This window comes from Bufo gargarizans, chromosome 3 (genome assembly GCF_014858855.1).
Source record: "Bufo gargarizans isolate SCDJY-AF-19 chromosome 3, ASM1485885v1, whole genome shotgun sequence".
Lineage (NCBI taxonomy): Eukaryota > Metazoa > Chordata > Amphibia > Anura > Bufonidae > Bufo > Bufo gargarizans.
The window spans coordinates 25,160,293-25,187,041 of NC_058082.1; positions in this window are offsets into that span (position 1 = coordinate 25,160,293).

Below are 26,749 nucleotides of genomic sequence, written 5' to 3' on the forward strand. Positions count from 1 at the left end.
TTACTGGCACATGATTGGGGCATCTATGGGGTACTTGTTACTGGCATATAATTGGGGGGCATCTATGGGGGCACTTGTTACTGGAAAATTATTGGGGGGCATCTATGGGGCACATCTTACTGGCACATTATTGGGGGCACTGTGGGGGCATCTATGGGGGTACTTATTACTGGCACATTATTGGTGGCACTTTTTACTGGCACATTATTGGGGGGCACTATGGGGGGCACTAAGAAGGGGTATTTTATGCGTGCAAATTATGGGGGACACTGAGGGCATCTACTGGGGCACTATATATGGGGCATTTTATACTGGTACATTATGGGGGCACTAGGAAGAAGGGGGAGAGGAGCAATAAGGAGGCATTTACTGGGGGCACTATATATTGGTATTTTATACTGGCACATTATGGGGGCACTATGGGGACATTAGAAGGGGGTATTTTTTGCACTGGCACATTATAAGGAGAATTATTACTACTGGGGGGCATTATGATGGGCTTTATTACTACTGGGGGTCTATGGGGGACATGATTACTAGTATGGGCACTATGGGAGCATTATTACTTCTGGGGCACAGTGGGGACATGTTGGGGGCACTGTAGGAGCACTATTACTACCATGTGTGCTCTAGCAGAGAATTATTCCTATTGGTGGGACTTTTGGGAGCACTATTACTGTGGGGGTACCTTGGCACAATATAAACTTACCACAATTATCTTTGGGGTACGTTATGTTTACACTATTAGTGTCAGGGGAACTATTTGCTGGGCGCAGTTATTTTAGGGCACTGTGTGCCAATAATTATTGAAGGGCACTATGTGCATGGTACTAGTATTACCAGGGAGGTTATTTATTTCTGCAGTATAGTATTGGGAAGCACAGCGGCACAGTATTGGGGGTGGTAGGATGATTTTTCCAGAAGATGGGAGGATGATGGAAAAGTAGTAAACTAAGATTTTGTTTGTCAAACTGTAGAGACGAGAAATGGCTGAAAAATGGTCGTCTGGTCTAAAGGTCGGAAAGGAGAAGATGAGGAGAACATCTACATCAAAGAGACGTCAGTGGATGTAAGAGGTATGGGGCGCTGTATTACTCTGTATGTAGGGGTGGATAGAGGGGTTAGTAGTACAGTACTATCTGCACATTGTAAAAAAAAAAAAAAGTAATCTGCAAAATACTATATATTTGTGTCAGAAGTTGTGCTTTTTTAATTTTTAAAATAATGATACAGCCATTTTATTACATATTTTTGTGCTGATTCTTTTCCCTCCTCTATATTATATAGTCATCATAGTCACCAGAACCACAACAGCTAAACGTAGTAGTTCTGGTGTCTATAGCATGTCTCTGCAAGCTTTTTAATGTAAACACTGCCTTTTCAGAAAAAAAGTCAGCATTTACATTACTGCCAAGGAACACCTCTAGCGGCCACTCATCATTATTACAGTTTACTACTCTACGAGGTGTGTGGATTTCTTTTTTTGTGTGTGTGTTGTGGTGGAGCGCGTGATTGCCTGCTAGGGTGTGGGAAGGCGGGATCCAGGGGGCCCAAGTAAATTCTTGCCCAGGGTCCGATCAATATTAAAGATGGCCCTTAGGAAGACAGACAAGTCATAGCAACAGTTTTTTAAGGGAGCAGTGGAAAGGGACAGAGGACATTAATGAAAGCTGTTATTATAAGTTAATTACTAATTACAGATCGTTTGACAATCATTGACAGCCTAACTCAGGTATACATGCCTAGTTCTATTAAACTAGCAAATAAAATAAAAGTATGACAGTTACCCTTTAATCCCTGCTGTCTGTGGAAATCTGACGTTGACGTTGTGAGAGAGCAACCCCTACAACAGTTAAAGGCATGACCCCATGATTAATGTAAAAAAAAACAACCCTCTCCCACACATGGATCCAGAGATCTCCCCATCCAATTGAATTTGACCAAAGGATAGGTGCATTTTTTTGTACATTAGGCTTAGATTTTACAATAAATTTCTTCAAGTGGTTGCCCAGTTTTACCCCAGTTTTACTCCATCTGGATATGCATGACATATTTTTGCATCCACTCTGTCCCTTATGTCCTTTCCCAATTTACTCAGTTTTCTTAAATTGATTGTCAAGCTTTTACTAAGTGATCCACAGGTTAGGCCATCATCACTAGGGCAGGGGTCCAACACCAGCTGTTCAGGCGTAGCTCCATCATGGAAATTTGTGCCAGAACTCCACAGCATCGTCAACCTTGTAGTAGCTGCTTCCATTGACTTCAAAGCAAGGGGCTCTATTTTTTTTTATTTTTTTTTATTTTAAATGAAACAAATGCATATGTTCCATATACAATGTTGTAAATTGTAACATTTTGATGTTCCTATGATAGAAACTTTGGTCTTATCCAGGTTTCTACAGAAGTTTCCTACAAGTTGTGACTGCTGAGATATCACTTTTTTGCATTGACAAGAAGCCAAAGGAAGTCAATTAGGTCTCGTACTTCATTAATGATCCCCACAAATCACATTTATGGCAGGACTCATATTGAGTGCTTCACTAGACAGTCCTGTATCTAGATACATTTCTGACATATTGGTATTAAGGCTATAAATAAAGTGCTGAGATAATTATCTTCTACCGTGGTGAATTCAAGCACATCTCTTTAAGACATTTCTCCAATTAGACGCTCTTTTGAGTCCTATAAGCTTAAGTACATATTCAAAGGTAGGCAAAAAAGGTTAATAAAATTGCTATGTTCTGCAAGATGTTCAATGGGCAAAAGATACAATAAATTAGTCCTCGATGTTACGTAGGTCATTGACCTTTCTGGTTCTTTTTAGCTTATGATAGGTAATTTTTTTTACTAATTGTTGAGACCTGCTTACTTGCGGTGGGGTTGGCAATGACAGACTCTAAGACGTCAGGAGTTAAATAGTCCAAACAAATGATATTCAACATAAACACAATATTTGTCATAAAGGATAAGCAGCACTACAAATCCCAATGTGGGAAACAACATACCAGTAGTCGTGGTACCTAATTTTAGGTCCAATTCAAGGTTGGTGCCCGCGGATGAGGATCCTGGCTGAGGGTCCCTTAACGTAGCAAAGATATAGAGAAATCCATAGCACTCTTCAGGTGTGGAGATTCTGTTTTTATTCAACCAGCAGCATACAATGCGACATTTCGACCAATACTGGTCTTTATCAAATAACGGATAAAGTATTGGTCAAAATTGTATGCTGCTGGTTGAATAAAAACGGAACTTCTACAACTGAAGAGTGCTGCGGATTTCTCTATATCTTTGCTTCGTAAACACAATAGGCATGCGGCAGAATACAGGGCATCCAAGTTAAACGTCACTTGGGGTGAAGCCACAGCACATAAATCATAACAAACGTCTAATAAACACATGCCCATCTATAAGAAACAAAGCTTTATTATATAGTAGATACTTTGCATAATCAAGGGAACACAGAATCCCTTGGTCCAGCACTGGTCTTGAGGTGAAAGGCAGTGAGACAACTCATTTTTCCCACCTGGTCTTCAAAAAGCATCAGTGCAGGGCTTTGGCAGTGGAAAGCCTCAGACTTGAAGCACACAACCTAAAGCAGAGTTACTTAAAGGCTATGTACACCTTCGGTAGCAATTTTTTTAATTATTGAGTTGCACTTATTTTGAGCTAAAAATCTTTATTAAAAATTATGAGCTGTTTCCCTGCACAGCTTTGAGTTTATCTACTAGCAGGATCTGTATTCTCTCTCTTTTCCGTCAGTTGGGGAGCTGACAGGCTCCTTATCTCTGATCTCTGGCCTTAAAAAACTCATTATAGCTCAATTCTTATCTTACTGATAAGAATGTGACTTAAATAAGTGTTTATGACCTTTTAGTAATTTAGAGATAAGGTTTACTAGATGGCCTACACAAAGTGAAAGTACCAGTCACACAGCTAGAAAAACAGTTAACCCTTTGTGACAGAATAGCTCAATATTTTTAATAAAGACCAATTGAAAAAATTATTTTTAGTCCAAAATTAGTAAAATGCAATCATAAAAAAAATATGTTCCCGAAGGTGTATATAGCCTTTAAGTCTTCTTCCTAAAATGTGACCCCTGACCCCTAGTTGTCCCACGTTATGTTATGTATTTTATAATAGGATCCAGATGGATTCCATTGACTTATTGATTCCAACATAATTTGGTCCAGTTTCTTTATTCTTTACTGGACAGACTTGAGCAGCAGGACCAAGAAATAACACAAGTGTGGCATAACCCAAGCCATATACTAGCGAGCATAAAAAAATAACATTATTTTTTTAAATATGACATATAAAGTAGGAACCCACTTTTGACATACCAGGTGTAAGCAAATTACCTGTATACGGTCATGGCGGTGGTTAACTCCCATCAATGGTTTTTCTAGCCCTCTCTTCAGGGCTGATCGGTGGGTTCTGACACCTCATATCCCTGTCAATCAGCTGTTATTCAGTAGCTCCATCCATTGTGTATAATGCATGACACTGGTTACATGGGAATAGCACTGCTGTAACCAGCTCAGTCCACTATATACAATGGCTATAGTTCCGGTGCTGTCTTCCAGAGCTGGAGATACTGCAGAACAGTATATGGATGGCCAACAATGTAAAAAGATGGGAAAACCCCTTTAAGAGTTAGTCGGGCTAGTCCCTAAACACTCCTTACTTGATTGATGTCTTGCAGGCAAGGATATGTCATTACAAGTCAGCTCCGGTGGCATCCATCACCTGTGCACTAAAGAGAGCGGTACTGACTTTGGTTGCATCCCTTCACAACACATGCACTTGAAGCCACCAGAGCTGGCATGCAATGACGTGTCCCTGCTTATGGGATTTAAACCTAGCCTGGAGGGGTGTCTTAGGAACTGGCCAGCAATGTGCTGGGTCTTACCCTCCTTCACTGCGTACTTGCAGCGCTGATTTCAGGCAGCTGTACACCAGCGGCGTCCCACGTGGTGTGCTGAACCAGTACGCGGCGTCCCACGTGACCTGGTTGTTCTGGAGACCAAGTGAAGCTACAGTGACGTCACTGGTAAGGGACGGCTTCTTTCAGATCCAAATGTCCCCGATTCTTTCTTCCTTTATGCTGTAATATTGTCTCTGTTAGATAAATGAGACATACGCTCACTCCTCATGCCAGACGCGTTTCGAGGTGCTGTACCTCTTCCTCAGTGGCCACTGGAACGAACGTTCCTGTGAATGCTTGTTCCTGACAATCTGCCTGTCTAAATGTGCCACCGATCACCCGATAAACGAGCAAAACTCTTGTTCAATCGTTCGTGCTGGCACACCGATTATCGTTTCTGGGCAGCAGATCGTCCTGTCTAAACAGCGATCTGCTGCCCAGAAAGAATGACTCTCTATGGGGACGAAGGATCACAATAGCAATCCCTCGTCCTCATACTGTGAAGAAGATCGCTGAATGAGCAGCCGCCTGTCAGTAAGGAACACTTCCTTCCTGACAATCGGCTGTTACATCGGGAAGTGTAAACCCTCCTTTTCTAAGTAGGTTGAAATTTGTTTGCAATACCTAGAAGTGAGAGATCTAGGGAACCTTTAACCAACAATGGAGGAACCTGATGATTCTAGGGAGCCCTGGTTTAGAAATACTGTTCTGAAGCCTAACGGTTCAATCAAGTCTAGAAGTTCTCTCACTTCAACTGATTGCCAAGAAGACCTGTGAGAAGGAGGAGGGAGGAACCATAAGCAAGAGCTATTGTGAATGACAACATGTAGTTATTTCCTGTTCGGTAGAAGACATCTGGCAGACGTCTGACACTTCAGCCAACATTGTAGTTGGAGACTGTAGATAAAAACTGTTTTAATCGTGGTTTTGTAGCTACAGAAAACGCTTCTGTGTTAACATTTTGTGGAAATGCATCAGTCAAGTGGAACAGCAATCCCTTTTTTCCCCATAATGCCAAAATGTCCTGTATTACATTATGCTATAATGCACTGAAGAACCCTTTGGAAGAACAGAGATTAGCTATCACTAACAAGATTCCAGTAAAAGAACATGCAATCACGAAGACTACTGAGTGTGTTTGACTCTACGGAACAGAAATAAAAGGGTTATGGAATTGATTGCCAGATCAAGGGCTGAAAGAAAAACAATCTCAACACTGCATTAAAAAGTCTAGACGTATTACAGAGCGATAATAGGATTTATATTTCTGGGTGTATAATCAGATGGAGAGGCACGGAGCTTTAATACCTAAACTAATCATGCCACCTAATGCAAGTTTGTTTTGTGCAAAATTATTCCTACCTAATATGGCTATTTTCTGTACGGACTATTTCCGATTGCATTTAAGGAAGAGAATTTTTTTTTTCCTTATGCCTTGTATGTGGGTCAATGCTTTGTAATAAGAACTAATTTTATTCGAGGGATAATTGCTAGGAGTATCACATTTTTTAGCCATTAGATGTGCGCAATGAAAGGACCATTCTGTGCGGTGAGAGCCAATCAATTTAACCAAAGTCGAGATCTTGAACTTAGGACTTGCTGGTCCGGCTAATTGATATTGTGTCATGACTCCTCCGCTTATTAAATGGAATGTACAAAAAGGCCAGCAGCAGAAATGTCAGCCTGGGAAAGTCGAAGGGGTTTAGATAAATACATTCAGACCCCTATATTAAGGTTATATAATAGACAAGACTCCTGAAGTGTATTCAGATCCCCTATATTAATATGAGAGCCCAGGCCAAACCCCTAAATTATTTTTAAAACCCTAGACCAAGGCACTAAATTCAATTTCAGACCTCTTTAACATCCAACCCCATACCAAACCCCATAATTAATTTTACACCCCAGATCTGGGCCCCTATAAATGAATTCAGATCCCCTATATTAAAGGGGTTGTCCGGGTTCAGACATACCTCCATTTTCACCCCAGCAGCCCCTCTGACTTGAGCATCGGAGCAGTTCATGCTCTCCTTTGCCCTGCGCTAAATCGCGCAGAGCAAAGGCATTTTTTGGAGATCCGGTGACGTATCGGGGCTCTCCCCAGTAAAGCGCTAAAGCCTGCCCATCAGAGCCGATGATGTCACCAAACACACTGCAGGGCAGAAGTTTCCGCCCGGCAGTGTGTTATTGAAAACAAAAGAGCCCGTGCTCTGTGCGATCTAGCGCAGGGCAATGGAGCGCATCGGAGCATGAGATGCTCCGATGCTAGCCTCAGGGGGGCTGCCTGGGGGAAAATAAGGGTATGTCCGGGTTCAGCTCTGAACCCGAACAACCCTTTTAATATCAGACCCCCTAAATTATTTTCATACCCTAAACCAAATCCTTTATATTAATATCACCTGAGACCAAACCGCTAATTTAATTTCAGACCACAAACTAAACCGCTAAATTCATTTCACATCCCATATCAGATCTCCTACATGTATTTGAATCACCTATATTAATCTCAGACCCCTAAATTATCAAACCCCAGACCAGACAATTTATATTAATATGTAACCCCAGATCAAACCTCATGAATTTAGTTACCCTAAATTAATATCAGAACAAACCCTTAAATTAGGGCTCATTCAGACGACCAAATCTATTTTGTGGTCTGCAAATGTCCAGCCCTATAATAGAAATTCCTACTTTCGTCCGCAAAAAACAACAAGAATGGGACATGTTCTATCTTTTTTGCTGGGCCATGGAATGGAAGCATGGTCTGCTTTCGACATCTTTTGTGGCCTTATTGAAAAGAATGGATCCGCAGTGGTTCCACAAAATTGCGGAATGGATGCGGACACTAATATACGATCTTCTGAATGAGCCCTTATTATCAGGCCCCAGACCAGACCCTCTATATTAATTTCAGACCCTAGACCAAACTCCTAAATTAGTTTTAAACCCTAGCGCAAACCCCTACATTAAAATTCAGACCCTCTGTATTAACATCAGACCCCTAACTTAAAGACGTTGGCCACTTTCTAGTTATTATTGACCAATGTGTTTGTGAGATGATTATATGGAAATTGCTAATCTAGTCTTTGTTGAAATTCTGCTAAGTCTTTTCTGCTGTCCACACAGAGGTCCTGTCAATAGGATGGCTGCTGATGGAGGGTCATGTGACCAGGCAGATGACCTCCAAATCATGCCTCCTCCACTCAAATACACTGCACCTGCCATCTGTACATGTTCTGTTGGGAGTTTAGTGCAGGTGCAGTGTGTCTGAATGGAGGAGACAGGACATGATGGTGATTTCCCTGGTCACATGACTATCCATCAGCGGCCATCTTATGGACATGACCTCTGTGTGGACAGCACAAAAGACTTTGTAAACAAAGAAGCATACCTTACAAAATATAGAAAATGGTGCCGAATTTCAGCAAAGGTTATATTAGTAAGTGCCATGTAATCATCTCACAAACACATTGGTCAACAATAACCAGAAAGTGGCCAACCCCTTAAATGGAGACCCCATATCAAACAAAAAAAATATTCAGACCCTTCACCAGACTATAAACTTACCCTCACGGCTACAGTGGGTCCTAATGTAGTTTTTGGACTGGACAACCTTAAGACCCAGTGCAGTGGCATCTGGAGAATGGTGTGTATAAATCCAATACCATTATTTTGTACACCTCCTTCCTAGGGAAACTAAAAAAATAACAAAAAAATTACTGGGTGAACTGGGAAGGGAGGCTAAAAATAGTCCTGGTAAAACCAGGTGAGTTGACATATCTGTTAGTGAGAGGCTGACGTGAAGGGAATACACAGTGAGGCACATTCCCAGTGTTCTTAGAAACTGCACATGAACATGACTGAATCTGGAGCAAGGGTTATAGACTGATGTAGGCCAAAAACAAATCACTGGGATGTAAGACTGTAAGAATATTGTACCAGACCCCTTTCTACTCTACGAAAATACTCTGTTAACCTTTACAAATTTTCCCTAACAGTCGGGATCGACATGCAAAGAGGTATCTACCAAGGAAAGAGAACCATCGTGCTAGCGCCACCTTGTGGAAGTGGTTCCCAATGAGTCAAAATCGGACTTCTTAACAAGCCTTGCGACATGACAAGGGGAAAAGGAGATACCTCTCTGCATAATATTTTCCCATGGAGCATTGCCTATAAGTCTCAGCTGGTCTCTTTAAAGGGGATCTCCGGGAATTAAAAAAATGTAAATACTCAAATATTACTTTATTATAAATACATTCTCAAATACCTTTTATTATTTATAATAGCTCATTTTGTCTGGGGAGCAATCATCAGGGGAAACAAAATGGCCGCTGTCCCATCAGTTCACACAAAACCTGTCCTGATCACACATGAGGATAAGTTACTTTACAACACTGAGGTAAAGAGCTGCCTCATCCTCCTCCTCTCTACTTGTCAGGGATTATGATCCTGAATACAGATGATAAGAACTTTAGTGATTGATGATAACTTCACCAACAGGGTAGCAGAGGGTGCATTGACATCTAGGCCCTTCAAGATGTTTCGATTAGGTCAGTGATTTATCGGTTGGAGTCCAAACTTTGGGATCCAATGAAGGTGAAGCAGTTCTCCCATTAGTTTACATAGGCTCAGCTGCTCATCCGCCTGGACGGCTCTGCTTTCCTGCCTACTTGGTACTGCAGTGACCAGAAGCTGTGCCTAGTACTGCGAATTGTCCCAATTAAATTATATGCTATAGACTGCAGTACTAGGCACAGCCACTAGTATGGATCATAAGGCATTTGGCATTCCTGCCTGTGCACCTCCATTGTGTTATTATGCAGACCCCAAATATTGAAGGCCTATCCTACGGAGGAAATCATTTGCATGAGACGTTGAAACTCTTTGTGAATACATTGTATTATTTATTTTGTACTGAGCTTTAATTACAATCTTTATTATACTCTAGAGCTGGATTCACAATTCTGTTGACTACAGAGTTAAAACTCCCTGCTGGTTCAGTGCCTGAAAAATGTTGTTCTTGTTACTCGCAAGTATTATTTGTATGTATTATAGTAGTATTATAGTAGTATTATAGTAGTATTTGTATGTATTTTGCAATGTGAAATAATGTGACACAAGGCATGTCTGCCTCTGTGTATTTTGGGGGATCAACAAAACCCTTGGAGGAGGGGGTGTTAAAGTAAGGGCCCTTTCACACTTGCGTTGTCCGGATCCGGCACAGAGTTCCGTCGTCGGGGCTCTATGCCGGAAGAATCCTGATCAGTTTTATCCTAATGCATTCTGAATGGAGAGAAATCCGTTGAGGATGCATCAGGATTAGAGTTGAGCGAACACCTGGATGTTCGGGTTCGAGAAGTTCGGCCGAACATCCCGGAAATGTTCGGGTTCGGGATCCGAACCCGATCCGAACTTCGTCCCGAACCCGAACCCCATTGAAGTCAATGGGGACCCGAACTTTTCGGCACTAAAAAGGCTGTAAAACAGCCCAGGAAAGAGCTAGAGGGCTGCAAAAGGCAGCAACATGTAGGTAAATCCCCTGCAAACAAATGTGGATAGGGAAATGAATTAAAATAAAAATTAAATAAATAAAAATTAACCAAAATCAATTGGAGAGAGGTTCCATAGCAGAGAATCTGGCTTCCCGTCACCCACCACTGGAACAGTCCATTCTCAGATATTTAGGCCCCGGCACCCAGGCAGAGGAGAGAGGTCCCGTAACAGAGAATCTGTCTTCATGTCAGCAGAGAATTAGTCTGCATGTCATAGCAGAGAATGAGGCTTCACGTCAGCCACCACTGCAACAGTCCATTGGCATATATTTAGGCCCAGCACCCAGGCAGAGGAGGGAGGTCCCGTAACAGAGAATCTGTCTTCATGTCAGCAGAGAATTAGTCTGCATGTCATAGCAGAGAATGAGGCTTCACGTCAGCCACCACTGCAACAGTCCATTGGCATATATTTAGGCCCAGCACACACACAGGCAGAGGAGAGAGGTCCCGTAACAGAGAATCTGGCTTCATGTCAGCAGAGAATCAGTCTGCATGTCATAGCAGAGAATGAGGCTTCACGTCAGCCACCACTGCAACAGTCCATTGGCATATATTTAGGCCCAGCACACACACAGGCAGAGGAGAGAGGTCCCGTAACAGAGAATCTGGCTTCATGTCAGCAGAGAATCAGTCTGCATGTCATAGCAGAGAATGAGGCTTCACGTCAGCCACCACTGCAACAGTCCATTGGCATATATTTAGGCCCAGCACCCAGGCAGAGGAGGGAGGTCCCGTAACAGAGAATCTGTCTTCATGTCAGCAGAGAATTAGTCTGCATGTCATAGCAGAGAATGAGGCTTCACGTCAGCCACCACTGCAACAGTCCATTGGCATATATTTAGGCCCAGCACACACACAGGCAGAGGAGAGAGGTCCCGTAACAGAGAATCTGGCTTCATGTCAGCAGAGAATCAGTCTGCATGTCATAGCAGAGAATGAGGCTTCACGTCAGCCACCACTGCAACAGTCCATTGGCATATATTTAGGCCCAGCACACACACAGGCAGAGGAGAGAGGTCCCGTAACAGAGAATCTGGCTTCATGTCAGCAGAGAATCAGTCTGCATGTCATAGCAGAGAATGAGGCTTCACGTCAGCCACCACTGCAACAGTCCATTGGCATATATTTAGGCCCAGCACCCAGGCAGAGGAGGGAGGTCCCGTAACAGAGAATCTGTCTTCATGTCAGCAGAGAATTAGTCTGCATGTCATAGCAGAGAATGAGGCTTCACGTCAGCCACCACTGCAACAGTCCATTGGCATATATTTAGGCCCAGCACCCAGGCAGAGGAGGGAGGTCCCGTAACAGAGAATCTGTCTTCATGTCAGCAGAGAATTAGTCTGCATGTCATAGCAGAGAATGAGGCTTCACGTCAGCCACCACTGGAACAGTCCATTCTCAGATATTTAGGCCCCGGCACCCAGGCAGAGGAGAGAGGTCCCGTAACAGAGAATCTGTCTTCATGTCAGCAGAGAATTAGTCTGCATGTCATAGCAGAGAATGAGGCTTCACGTCAGCCACCACTGCAACAGTCCATTGGCATATATTTAGGCCCAGCACCCAGGCAGAGGAGAGAGGTCCCGTAACAGACAATCTGGCTTCATGTCAGCAGAGAATCAGTCTGCATGTCATAGCAGAGAATCAGGCTTCACGTCACCCACCACTGCAACAGTCCATTGTCATAAATTTAGGCCCAGCACTAGTGTTGAGCGGCATGTCCCATATTCGAATTCGCGAAATTTTGTGAATATTCGAAAGAATATTCGTAAAATATTCGCGATTATTCAAATTCGTTATTATTTCGCATATGCGATAATTCGAATTATCGCATAATACATATGCTATGCAAAATTCACATGTGCGCTAATGAAATCGCCTTACGAAGATTCGCAACTCAATTCAATCACTAATGTATGAATGCAATGCCCTTTGCCTCTGTTCTGGGACAAGTGTAGATATTCGCATGTGCGCTAATAAAATCGCCTTACGAAGATTCGCACCTCAATCACTTTCTAGGGAATGTGAGACTTTTGGGAATCAATCGAGATACAGTGGGGGGTGATGACAGTAGTTGACAGAGTACAGATCAATGTAATCTGTAAGGTGGAAAGTAAAATAAAAAATACGAATATTCGTAAATCGACTTTTACGAAGTTCTACGTATTCGCGAATATGGTGCTATACTATATGAATGCACAGGCCTTTGCCTCTCTGTTCTGGGGACAAGTGTAGATATTTGCATTTGCGTTAATAAAATCGCCTTACGAAGATTCGCAGCTCAATTCAATCACTAATGTATGAATGCAAAGCCCTTTGCCTCTGTTCTGGGACAAGTGTAGATATTCGCATGTGCGCTAATAAAATCGCCTTACGAAGATTCGCAACTCAATTCACTAATGTATGAATGCAAAGCCCTTTGCCTCTGTTCTGGGACGTGCCGATATTCGCATGTGCGCTAATAAAATCGCCTTACGAAGATTCGCGCCTCAATCACTTTCTAGGCAATGTGAGTAAGATCTGAGCTGTTGGACCTTTGGGAAACAATCAATTATATGTGTACTGTAATTTTGTGGGGGGGGGGGGGGAAACAAAAAACGAATATTCGTTTTTACGAATATATAGCACTATATTCGAAATATTCGCGAAATCGCGAAGTTGCGATATTCGCGAAAAAAATTTGCTTTTCGAATATTCGCGCTCAACACTACCCAGCACCCAGGCAGAGGAGAGAGGTCCCGTAACAGAGAATCTGGCTTCATGTCAGCAGAGAATCAGTCTTCATATCATAGCAGAGAATCAGGCTTCACGTCACCCACCACTGTAAGAGTCAATTTTCATAAATTTAGGCCCAGAACCCAGGCAGAGGAGAAAGGTCCCGTAACAGACAATCTGGCTTCATGTCAGCAGAGAATCAGTCTTCATATCATAGCAGAGAATCAGGCTTCACGTCACCCACCACTGCAACAGTCAATTGTCATAAATTTAGGCCCAGCACCCAGGCAGAGGAGAGAGCTCCCGTAACAGAGGATCTGGCTTCATGTCAGCAGAGAATCAGTCTGCATGTCATAGCAGAGAATGAGGCTTCACGTCACCCACCACTGCAACAGTCCATTGGCATATATTTAGGCCTAGCACACAGGCAGAGCAGAGAGGTCCCGTAACAGACAATCTGGCTTCATGTCAGCAGAGAATCAGTCTGCATGTCATAGCAGAGAATGAGGCTTCACGTCACCCACCACTGCAACAGTCCATTGGCATATATTTAGGCCTAGCACACAGGCAGAGCAGAGAGGTCCCGTAACAGACAATCTGGCTTCATGTCAGCAGAGAATCAGTCTGCATGTCATAGCAGAGAATGAGGCTTCACGTCACCCACCACTGCAACAGTCCATTGGCATATATTTAGGCCTAGCACACAGGCAGAGCAGAGAGGTCCCGTAACAGACAATCTGGCTTCATGTCAGCAGAGAATCAGTCTGCATGTCATAGCAGAGAATGAGGCTTCACGTCACCCACCACTGCAACAGTCCATTGGCATATATTTAGGCCTAGCACACAGGCAGAGCAGAGAGGTCCCGTAACAGACAATCTGGCTTCATGTCAGCAGAGAATCAGTCTGCATGTCATAGCAGAGAATGAGGCTTCACGTCACCCACCACTGCAACAGTCCATTGGCATATATTTAGGCCTAGCACACAGGCAGAGCAGAGAGGTCCCGTAACAGACAATCTGGCTTCATGACAGCAGAGAATCAGTCTGCATGTCATAGCAGAGAATGAGGCTTCACGTCAGCCACCACTGCAACAGTCCATTGGCATATATTTAGGCCTAGCACACAGGCAGAGCAGAGAGGTCCCGTAACAGACAATCTGGCTTCATGACAGCAGAGAATCAGTCTGCATGTCATAGCAGAGAATCAGGCTTCACGTCAGCCACCACTGCAACAGTCCATTGTCATAAATTTAGGCCCAGCACCCAGGCAGAGGAGAGAGGTCCCGTAACAGAGAATCTGGCTTCATGTCAGCAGAGAATCAGTCTTCATATCATAGCAGAGAATCAGGCTTCACGTCACCCACCACTGTAAGAGTCAATTTTCATAAATTTAGGCCCAGAACCCAGGCAGAGGAGAAAGGTCCCGTAACAGAGAATCTGGCTTCATGTCAGCAGAGAATCAGTCTTCATATCATAGCAGAGAATCAGGCTTCACGTCACCCACCACTGCAACAGTCAATTTTCATAAATTTAGGCCCAGAACCCAGGCAGAGGAGAAAGGTCCCGTAACAGACAATCTGGCTTCATGTCAGCAGAGAATCAGTCTTCATATCATAGCAGAGAATCAGGCTTCACGTCACCCACCACTGCAACAGTCAATTGTCATAAATTTAGGCCCAGCACCCAGGCAGAGGAGAGAGCTCCCGTAACAGAGGATCTGGCTTCATGTCAGCAGAGAATCAGTCTGCATGTCATAGCAGAGAATGAGGCTTCACGTCACCCACCACTGCAACAGTCCATTGGCATATATTTAGGCCTAGCACACAGGCAGAGGAGAGGTTCATTCAACTTTGGGTAGCCTCGCAATATAATGGTAAAATGAAAATAAAAATAGGATTGAATGAGGAAGTGCCCTGGAGTCCAATAATATATGGTTATGGGGAGGTAGTTAATGTCTAATCTGGACAAGGGACGGACAGGTCCTGTGGGATCCATGCCTGGTTCATTTTTATGAACGTCAGCTTGTCCACATTGGCTGTAGACAGGCGGCTGCGTTTGTCTGTAATGACGCCCCCTGCCGTGCTGAATACACGTTCAGACAAAACGCTGGCTGCCGGGCAGGCCAGCACCTCCAAGGCATAAAAGGCTAGCTCTGGCCACGTGGACAATTTAGAGACCCAGAAGTTGAATGGGGCCGAACCATCAGTCAGTACGTGGAGGGGTGTGCACACGTACTGTTCCACCATGTTAGTGAAATGTTGCCTCCTGCTAACACGTTGCGTATCAGGTGGTGGTGCAGTTAGCTGTGGCGTGTTGACAAAAGTTTTCCACATCTCTGCCATGCTAACCCTGCCCTCAGAGGAGCTGGCCGTGACACAGCTGCCTTGGCGACCTCTTGCTCCTCCTCTGCCTTGGCCTTGGGCTTCCACTTGTTCCCCTGTGACATTTGGGAATGCTCTCAGTAGCGTGTCTACCAACGTGCGCTTGTACTCGCGCATCTTCCTATCACGCTCCAGTGCAGGAAGTAAGGTGGGCACATTGTCTTTGTAGCGTGGATCCAGCAGGGTGGCAACCCAGTAGTCCGCACAGGTTAAAATGTGGGCAACTCTGCTGTCGTTGCGCAGGCACTGCAGCATGTAGTCGCTCATGTGTGCCAGGCTGCCCAGGGATAAGGACAAGCTGTCCTCTGTGGGAGGCGTATCGTCATCGTCCTGCCTTTCCCCCCAGCCACGCACCAGTGATGGACCCGAGCTGCGTTGGGTGCCACCCCGCTGTGACCATGCTTCATCCTCATCCTCCTCCACCTCCTCCTCATCCTCGTCCTCCTCGTCCTCCAGTAGTGGGCCCTGGCTGGCCACATTTGTACCTGGCCTCTGCTGTTGCCAAAAACCTCCCTCTGAGTCACTTCGAAGAGACTGGCCTGAAAGTGCTAAAAATGACCCCTCTTCCTCCTCCTCCTCCTCCTCCTCCTGGGCCACCTCCTCTTCCATCATCGCCCTAAGTGTTTTCTCAAGGAGACATAGAAGTGGTATTGTAACGCTGATAACGGTGTCATCGCCACTGGCCATGTTGGTGGAGTACTCGAAACAGCGCAACAGGGCACACAGGTCTCGCATGGAGGCCCAGTCATTGGTGGTGAAGTGGTGCTGTTCTGTAGTGCGACTGACCCGTGCGTGCTGCAGCTGAAACTCCACTATGGCCTGCTGCTGCTCGCACAGTCTGTCCAGCATGTGCAAGGTGGAGTTCCACCTGGTGGGCACGTCGCATATGAGGCGGTGAGCGGGAAGGCCGAAGTTACGCTGTAGCGCAGACAGGCGAGCAGCAGCAGGATGTGAACGCCGGAAGCGCGAACAGACGGCCCGCACTTTATGCAGCAGCTCTGACATGTCGGGGTAGTTGTGAATGAACTTCTGCACCACCAAATTCAGCACATGCGCCAAGCAAGGGATGTGCGTCAAATTGGCTAGTCCCAGAGCTGCAACGAGATTTCGCCCATTATCACACACCACCAGGCCGGGCTTGAGGCTCACCGGCAGCAACCACTCGTCGGTCTGTTGTTCTATACCCCGCCACAACTCCTGTGCGGTGTGGGGCCTGTCCCCCAAACATATGAGTTTCAGAATGGCCTGCTGACGTTTACCCCGGGCTGTGCTGAAGTTGGTGGTGAAGGTGTGTGGCTGACTGGATGAGCAGGTGGAAGAAGAGGAGGAGGAAGCCGAGAAGGAGGAGGTGGCAACAGGAGGCAAAGAATGTTGCCCTGCGATCCTTGGCGGCGGAAGGACGTGCGCCAAACAGCTCTCCGCCTGGGGCCCAGCTGCCACTACATTTACCCAGTGTGCAGTTAGGGAGATATAGCGTCCCTGGCCGTGCTTACTGGTCCACGTATCTGTGGTTAGGTGGACCTTGCTACAGATGGCGTTGCGCAGTGCACACTTGATTTTATCGGATACTTGGTTGTGCAGGGAAGGCACGGCTCTCTTGGAGAAGTAGTGCCGGCTGGGAACAACATACTGTGGGACAGCAAGCGACATGAGCTGTTTGAAGCTGTCTGTGTCCACCAGCCTAAATGACAGCATTTCATAGGCCAGTAGTTTAGAAATGCTGGCATTCAGGGCCAGGGATCGAGGGTGGCTAGGTGGGAATTTACGCTTTCTATCAAATGTTTGTGAGATGGAGAGCTGAACGCTGGCGTGTGACATGGTTGAGACGCTTGGTGACGGAGGTGGTGGTGGTGGTGTTGGTGGTACATCCCCTGTTTGCTGGGCGGCAGGTGCCAACGTTCCTCCAGAGGCGGAGGAAGAGGCCGAGGCGGCAGCAGCAGAATAGGCCGAGGCGGCAGCAGCAGAAGAGGTAGCAGGGGGAGCCTGAGTGACTTCCTTGGTTTTAAGGTGTTTACTCCACTGCAGTTCATGCTTTGCATGCAGGTGCCTGGTCATGCAGGTTGTGCTCAGGTTCAGAACGTTAATGCCTCGCTTCAGGCTCTGATGGCACAGCGTGCAAACCACTCGGGTCTTGTCGTCAGCACATTGTTTGAAGAAGTGCCATGCCAGGGAACTCCTTGAAGCTGCCTTTGGGGTGCTCGGTCCCAGATGGCGGCGGTCAGTAGCAGGCGGAGTCTCTTGGCGGCGGGTGTTCTGCTTTTGCCCACTGCTCCCTCTTTTGCTACGCTGTTGGCTCGGTCTCACCACTGCCTCTTCCTCCGAACTGTGAAAGTCAGTGGCACGACCTTCATTCCATGTGGGGTCTAGGACCTCATCGTCCCCTGCATCGTCTTCCACCCAGTCTTGATCCCTGACCTCCTGTTCAGTCTGCACACTGCAGAAAGACGCAGCAGTTGGCACCTGTGTTTCGTCATCATCAGAGACATGCTGAGGTGGTATTCCCATGTCCTCATCATCAGGAAACATAAGTGGTTGTGCGTCAGTGCATTCTATGTCTTTCACCGCTGGGGAAGGGCTAGGTGGATGCCCTTGGGAAACCCTGCCAGCGGAGTCTTCAAACAGCATAAGAGACTGCTGCATAACTTGAGGCTGAGACAGTTTCCCTGGTATGCATGGGGGTGATGTGACAGACTGATGGGGTTGGTTTTCAGGCGCCATCTGTGCGCTTTCTGCAGAAGACTGGGTGGGAGATAATGTGAACGTGCTGGATCCACTGTCGGCCACCCAATTGACTAATGCCTGTACCTGCTCAGGCCTTACCATCCTTAGAACGGCATTGGGCCCCACCATATATCGCTGTAAATTCTGGCGGCTACTGGGACCTGAGGTAGTTGGTACACTAGGACGTGTGGATGTGGCAGAACGGCCACGTCCTCTCCCAGCACCAGAGGGTCCACTAACACCACCACGACCATGTCCACGTCCGCGTCCCTTACTAGATGTTTTTCTCATTGTTATGGTTCACCACAACAACAAATATATTATTTGGCCCAATGTATTGTATTCAAATTCAGCGGGATATAAATTTGAGGCCTAGTATTTAGGCGCTGGGTGACCGGTATGGATTTAGTGACAGAATTAGACTTGGAAATGCACAGAAGCGTGTGTGTGTGAAGTTATTCTGAATGACCCAATGTGCACCTTGAATATTATATACCCTTTTAGGGATAGATTTCAAATAGCTCTGATATAGCAGAAACCACTAAATTATGAAATTGCTAAATTGGGAATTGTACTTCAACCCAGAACAAAAAATGTGCTTTGACGGACACTAAATATCTTGCCCAGCAACAACAGTACAACGGTGGGTAACGAGAGATTTAGAGGGAATTAAATTTGAGGCCTAGTATTTAGGCGCTGGGTCACCGGTATGGATTTAGTGACAGAATTAGACTTGGAAATACACAGTAGCGGGTGTGTGTGAAGTTATTCTGAATGACCCTATGTGCACCTTCAATATTATATACCCTTTTAGGGATAGATTTCAAATAGCTCTGATATAGCAGAAACCACTAAATTATGAAATTGCTAAATTGGGAATTGTACTTCAACCCAGAACAAAAAATGTGCTTTGACGGACACTAAATATCTTGCCCAGCAACAACAGTACAGCGGTGGGTAACGAGAGATTTAGAGGGAATTAAATTTGAGGCCTAGTATTTAGGCGCTGGGTCACCGGTATGGATTTAGTGACAGAATTAGACTTGGAAATGCACAGAAGCGTGTGTGTGAAGTTATTCTGAATGACCCAATGTGCACCTTCAATATTATATACCCTTTTTGGGATAGATTTCAAATAGCTCTGATATAGCAGGAACCACTAAATTATGAAATTGCTAAATTGGGAATTGTACTTCAACCCAGAACAAAAAATGTGCTTTGACGGGCACTAAATAACTTTCCCAGCTACAACAGGACAACGGTAACGAGAGATTTAGAGGGATTTAAATTTGAGGCCTAGTATTTAGGCGCTGGGTGACAGGTATGGGTTTAGTGACAGAATTAGACTTGGAAATACACAGTAGCGGGTGTGTGTGAAGTTATTCTGAATGACCCTATGTGCACCTTCAATATTATATACCCTTTTTGGGATAGATTTCAAATAGCTCTGATATAGCAGAAACCACTAAATTATGAAATTGCTAAATTGGGAATTGTACTTCAACCCAGAACAAAAAATGTGCTTTGACGGACACTAAATATCTTGCCCAGCAACAACAGTACAGCGGTGGGTAACGAGAGATTTAGAGGGAATTAAATTTGAGGCCTAGTATTTAGGCGCTGGGTCACCGGTATGGATTTAGTGACAGAATTAGACTTGGAAATACACAGTAGCGGGTGTGTGTGAAGTTACTCTGAATGACCCTATGTGCACCTTCAATATTATATACCCTTTTTGGGATAGATTTCAAAGAGCTCTGATATAGCAGGAACCACTAAATTATGAAATTGCTAAATTGGGAATTGTATTTCAACCCAGAACAAGAAATGTGCTTGAACGGACACTAAATAACTCGCCCAGCTACAGCACTAGGGACAGATTTAGCTGGATATAAATTTGAGGCCTAGTATTTAGGCGCTGGGTGACAGGTATGGGTTTAGTGACAGAATTAGACTTGGAAATACACAGTAGCGGGTGTGTGTGAAGTTATTCTGAATGACCCTATGTGCACCTTCAATATTATATACCCTTTTAGGGATAGATTTCAAATAGCTCTGATATAGCAGAAACCACTAAATTATGAAATTGCTAAATTGGGAATTGTACTTCAACCCAGAACAAAAAATGTGCTTTGACGGACACTAAATATCTTGCCCAGCAACAACAGTACAGCGGTGGGTAACGAGAGATTTAGAGGGAATTAAATTTGAGGCCTAGTATTTAGGCGCTGGGTCACCGGTATGGATTTAGTGACAGAATTAGACTTGGAAATACACAGTAGCGGGTGTGTGTGAAGTTATTCTGAATGACCCTATGTGCACCTTCAATATTATATACCCTTTTTGGGATAGATTTCAAATAGCTCTGATATAGCAGGAACCACTAAATTATGAAATTGCTAAATTGGGAATTGTACTTCAACCCAGAACAAAAAATGTGCTTTGACGGGCACTAAATAACTTTCCCAGCTACAACAGGACAACGGTAACGAGAGATTTAGAGGGATTTAAATTTGAGGCCTAGTATTTAGGCGCTGGGTGACAGGTATGGGTTTAGTGACAGAATTAGACTTGGAAATACACAGTAGCGGGTGTGTGTGAAGTTATTCTGAATGACCCTATGTGCACCTTCAATATTATATACCCTTTTTGGGATAGATTTCAAATAGCTCTGATATAGCAGAAACCACTAAATTATGAAATTGCTAAATTGGGAATTGTACTTCAACCCAGAACAAAAAATGTGCTTTGACGGACACTAAATATCTTGCCCAGCAACAACAGTACAGCGGTGGGTAACGAGAGATTTAGAGGGAATTAAATTTGAGGCCTAGTATTTAGGCGCTGGGTCACCGGTATGGATTTAGTGACAGAATTAGACTTGGAAATACACAGTAGCGGGTGTGTGTGAAGTTACTCTGAATGACCCTATGTGCACCTTCAATATTATATACCCTTTTTGGGATAGATTTCAAAGAGCTCTGATATAGCAGGAACCACTAAATTATGAAATTGCTAAATTGGGAATTGTATTTCAACCCAGAACAAGAAATGTGCTTGAACGGACACTAAATAACTCGCCCAGCTACAGCACTAGGGACAGATTTAGCTGGATATAAATTTGAGGCCTAGTATTTAGGCGCTGGGTGACCGGTATGGATTTAGTGACAGAATTAGACTGGGATATGGCCAAAAAATGAACAGACTATTGCTGGTTAAATGCACTTGGTGTGACAGCTTCACCCTGATGTAGGCTTTAGCCAAAAAACAACCACACCATTGAGGGTTAAATGCACTTGGTGACAGGCGCAGCTTGCCCCTGATTTTGTATATGGCCAAAAAATGAACAGACTATTGCTGGTTAAATGCACTTGGTGTGACAGCTTCACCCTGATGTAGGCTTTAGCCAAAAAACAACCACACCATTGAGGGTTAAATGCACTTGGTGACAGGCGCAGCTTGCCCCTGATTTTGTATATGGCCAAAAAATGAACAGACTATTGCTGGTTAAATGCACTTGGTGTGACAGCTTCACCCTGATGTAGGCTTTAGCCAAAAAACAACCACACCATTGAGGGTTAAATGCACTTGGTGACAGGCGCAGCTTGCCCCTGATTTTGTATATGGCCAAAAAATGAACAGACTATTGCTGGTTAAATGCACTTGGTGTCACAGCTTCACCCTGATGTAGGCTTTAGCCAAAAAACAACCACACCATTGAGGGTTAAATGCACTTGGTCGCAGCTTGTGCTGGCGCACCACAAGACACAAAATGGCCGCCGATCACCCCAGAAAAATGAGACTGACAAACGGTCTGTGCAGCCTAAAAACAGTGAGCAATTGAGGATCAGCAGCTCAATGATCCACAGCTGCAGATCGATCAGTTAATCAAGTCCTTTGGAGGAGTTAATCTGCCTAATCTCGCCCTACTGTCGCAGCCGCAACCTCTCCCTACGCTAATCAGAGCAGAGTGACGGGCGGCGCTATGTGACTCCAGCTTAAATAGAGGCTGGGTCACATGGTGCTCTGGCCAATCACAGCCATGCCAATAGTAGGCATGGCTGTGATGGCCTCTTGGGGCAAGTAGTATGACGCTTGTTGATTGGCTGCTTTGCAGCCTTTCAAAAAGCGCCAAGAAAGCGTCACAAAAGCGCGAAGAAAGCGACGAACACCGAACCCGAACCCGGACTTTTACGAAAATGTCCGGGTTCGGGTCCGTGTCACGGACACCCCAAAATTCGGTACGAACCCGAACTATACAGTTCGGGTTCGCTCATCCCTAATCAGGATGTCTTCAGTTCCGGAACGGAACGTTTTTTGGCCGGAGAAAATACTGCAGCATGCTGCGCTTTTTGCTCCGGCCAAAAATCCTGAAGACTTGCCGCAAGGCCGGATCCGGAATTAATGCCCATTGAAAGGCATTGATCCGGATCCGGCCTTAAGCTAAACGACGTTTCGGCGCATTGCCGGATCCGACGTTTAGCTTTTTCTGAATGGTTACCATGGCTGCCGGGACGCTAAAGTCCTGGCAGCCATAGTAAAGTGTAGTGGGGAGCGGGGGAGCAGCATACTTACTATCCGTGCGGCTCCCGGGGTGCTCCAGAGTGACGTCAGGGCGCCCCACGCACATGGATGACGTGATCGCATGGCACGTCATCCATGCGCATGGGGCCCTCTGACGTCATTCTGGAGCGCCCCGGGAGCCGCACGGACTGTAAGTATACTGCTCCCCCGCTCCCTACTACTACTATGGCAACCAGGACTTTAATAGCGTCCTGGCTGCCATAGTAACACTGAAAGCATTTTGAAGACGGATCCGTCTTCAAATGCTTTCAGTTCACTTGCGTTTTTCCAGATCCGGCGTGTAATTCCGGTAAGTGGAGTACACGCCGGATCCGGACAACGCAAGTGTAAAAGAGCCCTAAATTGATTGTTTCTAGTAACACACATCAGGGTTATGAATACAGCTCTGGAGAACACAGGATAAAATTCTTTATCAGCAAAGGATAAATAATGCAATGTACACAGTGACTTCACTAGCAGACGCTTAAGTGCAGCTCTGGAGTATAATACAGGATTTAACTCAGGATCAGTGCAGGATAAGTAATGTAATGTATGTGGGCAGTGACTGCACCAGCAGAATAGTGAGTGCAGCTCTGGAGTATAATACAGGATGTAACTCAGAATCAGTACAGGATAAGTAATGTAATGTATGTACACAGTGACTGCACCAGCAGAATAGTGAGTACAGCTCTGGAGTATAATACAGGATGTAACTCAGGATCAGTACAAGATAAGTAATGTAATGTATGTACACAGTGACTCCACCAGCAGAATAGTGAGTGCAGCTCTGGAGTATAATACAGGAGGTTACTCAGGATAAGTAATGTATGTACACGGTGACTCCACCAGCAGAATAGTGAGTGCAGCTCTGGAGTATAATATAGGATGTAACTCGTGATCAGTACAGGATAAGTAATGTAATGTATGTACACAGTGACTCCACCAGCAGAATAGTGAGTGCAGCTCTGGTGTATAATACAGGATGTAACTCAGGATCAGTACAGGATAAGTAATGTAATGTAATGTATGTACACAGTGACTCCACCAGCAGAATAGTGAGTGCAGCTCTGGAGTATAATACAGGATGTAACTCAGGATCAGTACAGGATAAGTAATGTAATGTACACAGTGACTCCACCAGCAGAATAGTGAGTGCAGCTCTGGAGTATAATACAGGATGTAACTCAGGATCAGTACAGGATAAGTAATGTAATGTACACAGTGACTGCACCAGCAGAATAGTGAGTGCAGCTCTGGAGTATAATACAGGATGTAACTCAGGATCAGTACAGTATAAGTAATGTAATGTATGCACACAGTGACTCCACCAGCAGAATAGTGAGTGCAGCTCTGGAGTATAATACAGGATGTAACTCAGGATCAGTACAGGATAAGTAATGTAATGTATGTACACAGTGACTGCACCAGCAGAATAGTGAGTGCAGCTCTGGAGTATAATACAGGATGTAACTCAGAATCAGTACAGGATAAGTAATGTAATGTATGTACACAGTGACTGCACCAGCAGAATAGTGAGTGCAGCTGTTGAGTATAGATTAGTTCAGGATATGTAATGTATTTCTAAGTTTTATTACACCAATATAAAAATATAAAATTCATTTTGAAGATTACCATACATTTTAAACCTTTAACAAACATATCATTGTTCTTTTAACAAACTCAGCTCCTCCACCATGTCTGTATCAACTCAGAATCCCAGTATTCTGCATGTAACGCTTGCAAACTTCTTTGGAGCATTAGTCCAATGCAATGGATCAATACCTGTAAATGAATGATTCTACTTTCTGTTAGTACGATAATTATTTAATTGCCACTTAAACAGAATGAAAATTATTATGTCCAATCCAATAAAATGTTGCCGATCTGTGCAATATATGCCCCAGCAGGATCATCAGAATTGTTTCCTCCATAAAAGCAACCACCGCTGCTATCTAAAAGAAAAAAAAAAATCTTCTGTGTTTGCTTGGTTTTTTTTTTCGGCATGAAATACGGCCCACTAACTGCGCTTGCCTGTAGGGAAGCCGTAATGGTGGCTGACAAGCCCCAGTGATATGTGCTTGAGTTGTGACATTTAAAGGATTATTTTCAATTATTTTTACTTGGATGATTATGCATATTCTGAGCAATGAACATAAACCACTTAAAAGTGTATAGTAAGCAGGTTTTTTTTTCTCCTTGCAAAAAAAATTCCAGAGAGAATGTCAGAGGGCTCATAATTACACCTCATTAAACTCTGAAACAATAATTTACAAATACATTTAATACATTTGGCTTATATTTGCATTCGGCAATAAAAAAAAAATAGTATGAAAAAAAAACGTCATATGGCATTGTTCCCGGTCACTGTGGTACAATAAAGTTTTTGTCAATGTTCTCATTTGAAAAAGGCAATAATGAGGCAATTTAAAACAAGCGGAGCCATTAACCCACCTGACTGCCGTAATCATCACCCTTAAACACTGCTTTATGAAGTTGCGGGTTTGGTTCTATTAGGATTACAGAGAAGTAATAGGATATGATGGAGCGCAACGCCAATGTTAACTGTAGAGTGACAGCCGCAGTCAATAGGAGTGCACTTAGTTAAATGCAACCTAAACTTGTCAAGGTTAAAGGGGTATTCCGGTTGTGAGAAGTTATCCCCTATTCTGTGGATTCTATTAGATCGTTGGAGGTCCTACCGCTGGGACCCTCTCCGATCACAAGAACAGGCATCCTGTAGTCCTTGAGGCAGATCAGTCATGCACACTGTGGCTCCATTTATCTCCATGAGAGTTCTGGAAATTCTAAGTACTCGGCAATCTCCGGAACTCGAGTAGAGATGGATAACTTCTTACAACCGGAATACCCCCTTAAGACTCCATGTAGGAGTAAACCCAGTGGCCCACGTTTACTAATGTCACTGCATCTATATTCTGGTGTAAATATGATGCACTTTAGTACATCTAAGTTCGGAGAAATTATCTAAGCCTAGTTTGATAAATGGGGGGTGTCTTACCAGAAAAGGGCATGGCTTCCAGTGATGGGGTATGTGTCATAATATGTGACATTTAGTGCATTGGTCTGCTTTGGGGTGGCCCCAATGCTATGCTGGGTCCTCTTTTCACCATCAAGGTATTACCACATATGGCTGCTCTCCGGAAGGGATGGTAAGTCGTGGTGCACCCCAATGGGAAAAAATTCCAGAGAGTCAGGGTCTGCAGTAAACCAGTATGCTTCTTTAGTGGATGAGCTCAAGTGCAAAACAATACAGGCAAGACACTGAGCTGGCTTTTCCAATGTCATCCATGCTGAGGAAAGGCTTGAGCTAGCTGTCCCTCTTTCTCTCAGAAGGTTGACTCCCTGTCCAAAAGCTGGTGGCCCAGGGTCTGTGGCTCAGTCATCCAGGTGTCTCCCGGGTCACAGTGCATTAGCACCTTCTTCTGGTCACTCGCGCAGTCTAGCGGAGTCTCTCCCACTAAGAAGGGAGACCACTATCTGCAGACCACTAAGAGCTCTGACTGCTCTCCTTATATATAATTTGTAGTTGAACTAGAACCTTCTAGTGGGAGGGGTGGAGTGGAGAAGCACAGCCTAAACAGAAACATTGGTATAAATTCAGTCTATATAACAGACTTGTAAAGAGTTTCAATGCAAGTCCGTGAGAATGAATAAGCAGTTTTTTTCAGACATAAACAAGTCTTCAGACATAAACAACAGAGCTAAACCAGACAGTCAGAAGGTCGGTGTGTCTGTTTTTATCATTCCAAAACTTTGCATAGGTAAAAAGTCATAAAGTCTCTCAGTATTAGTTGGCTGTGCAATAAACTTTTCCACAATGCAGGGCAGCTATAGTGTAATAACAGTGCAAAAGAACAGGATATATTACATTAAACTAA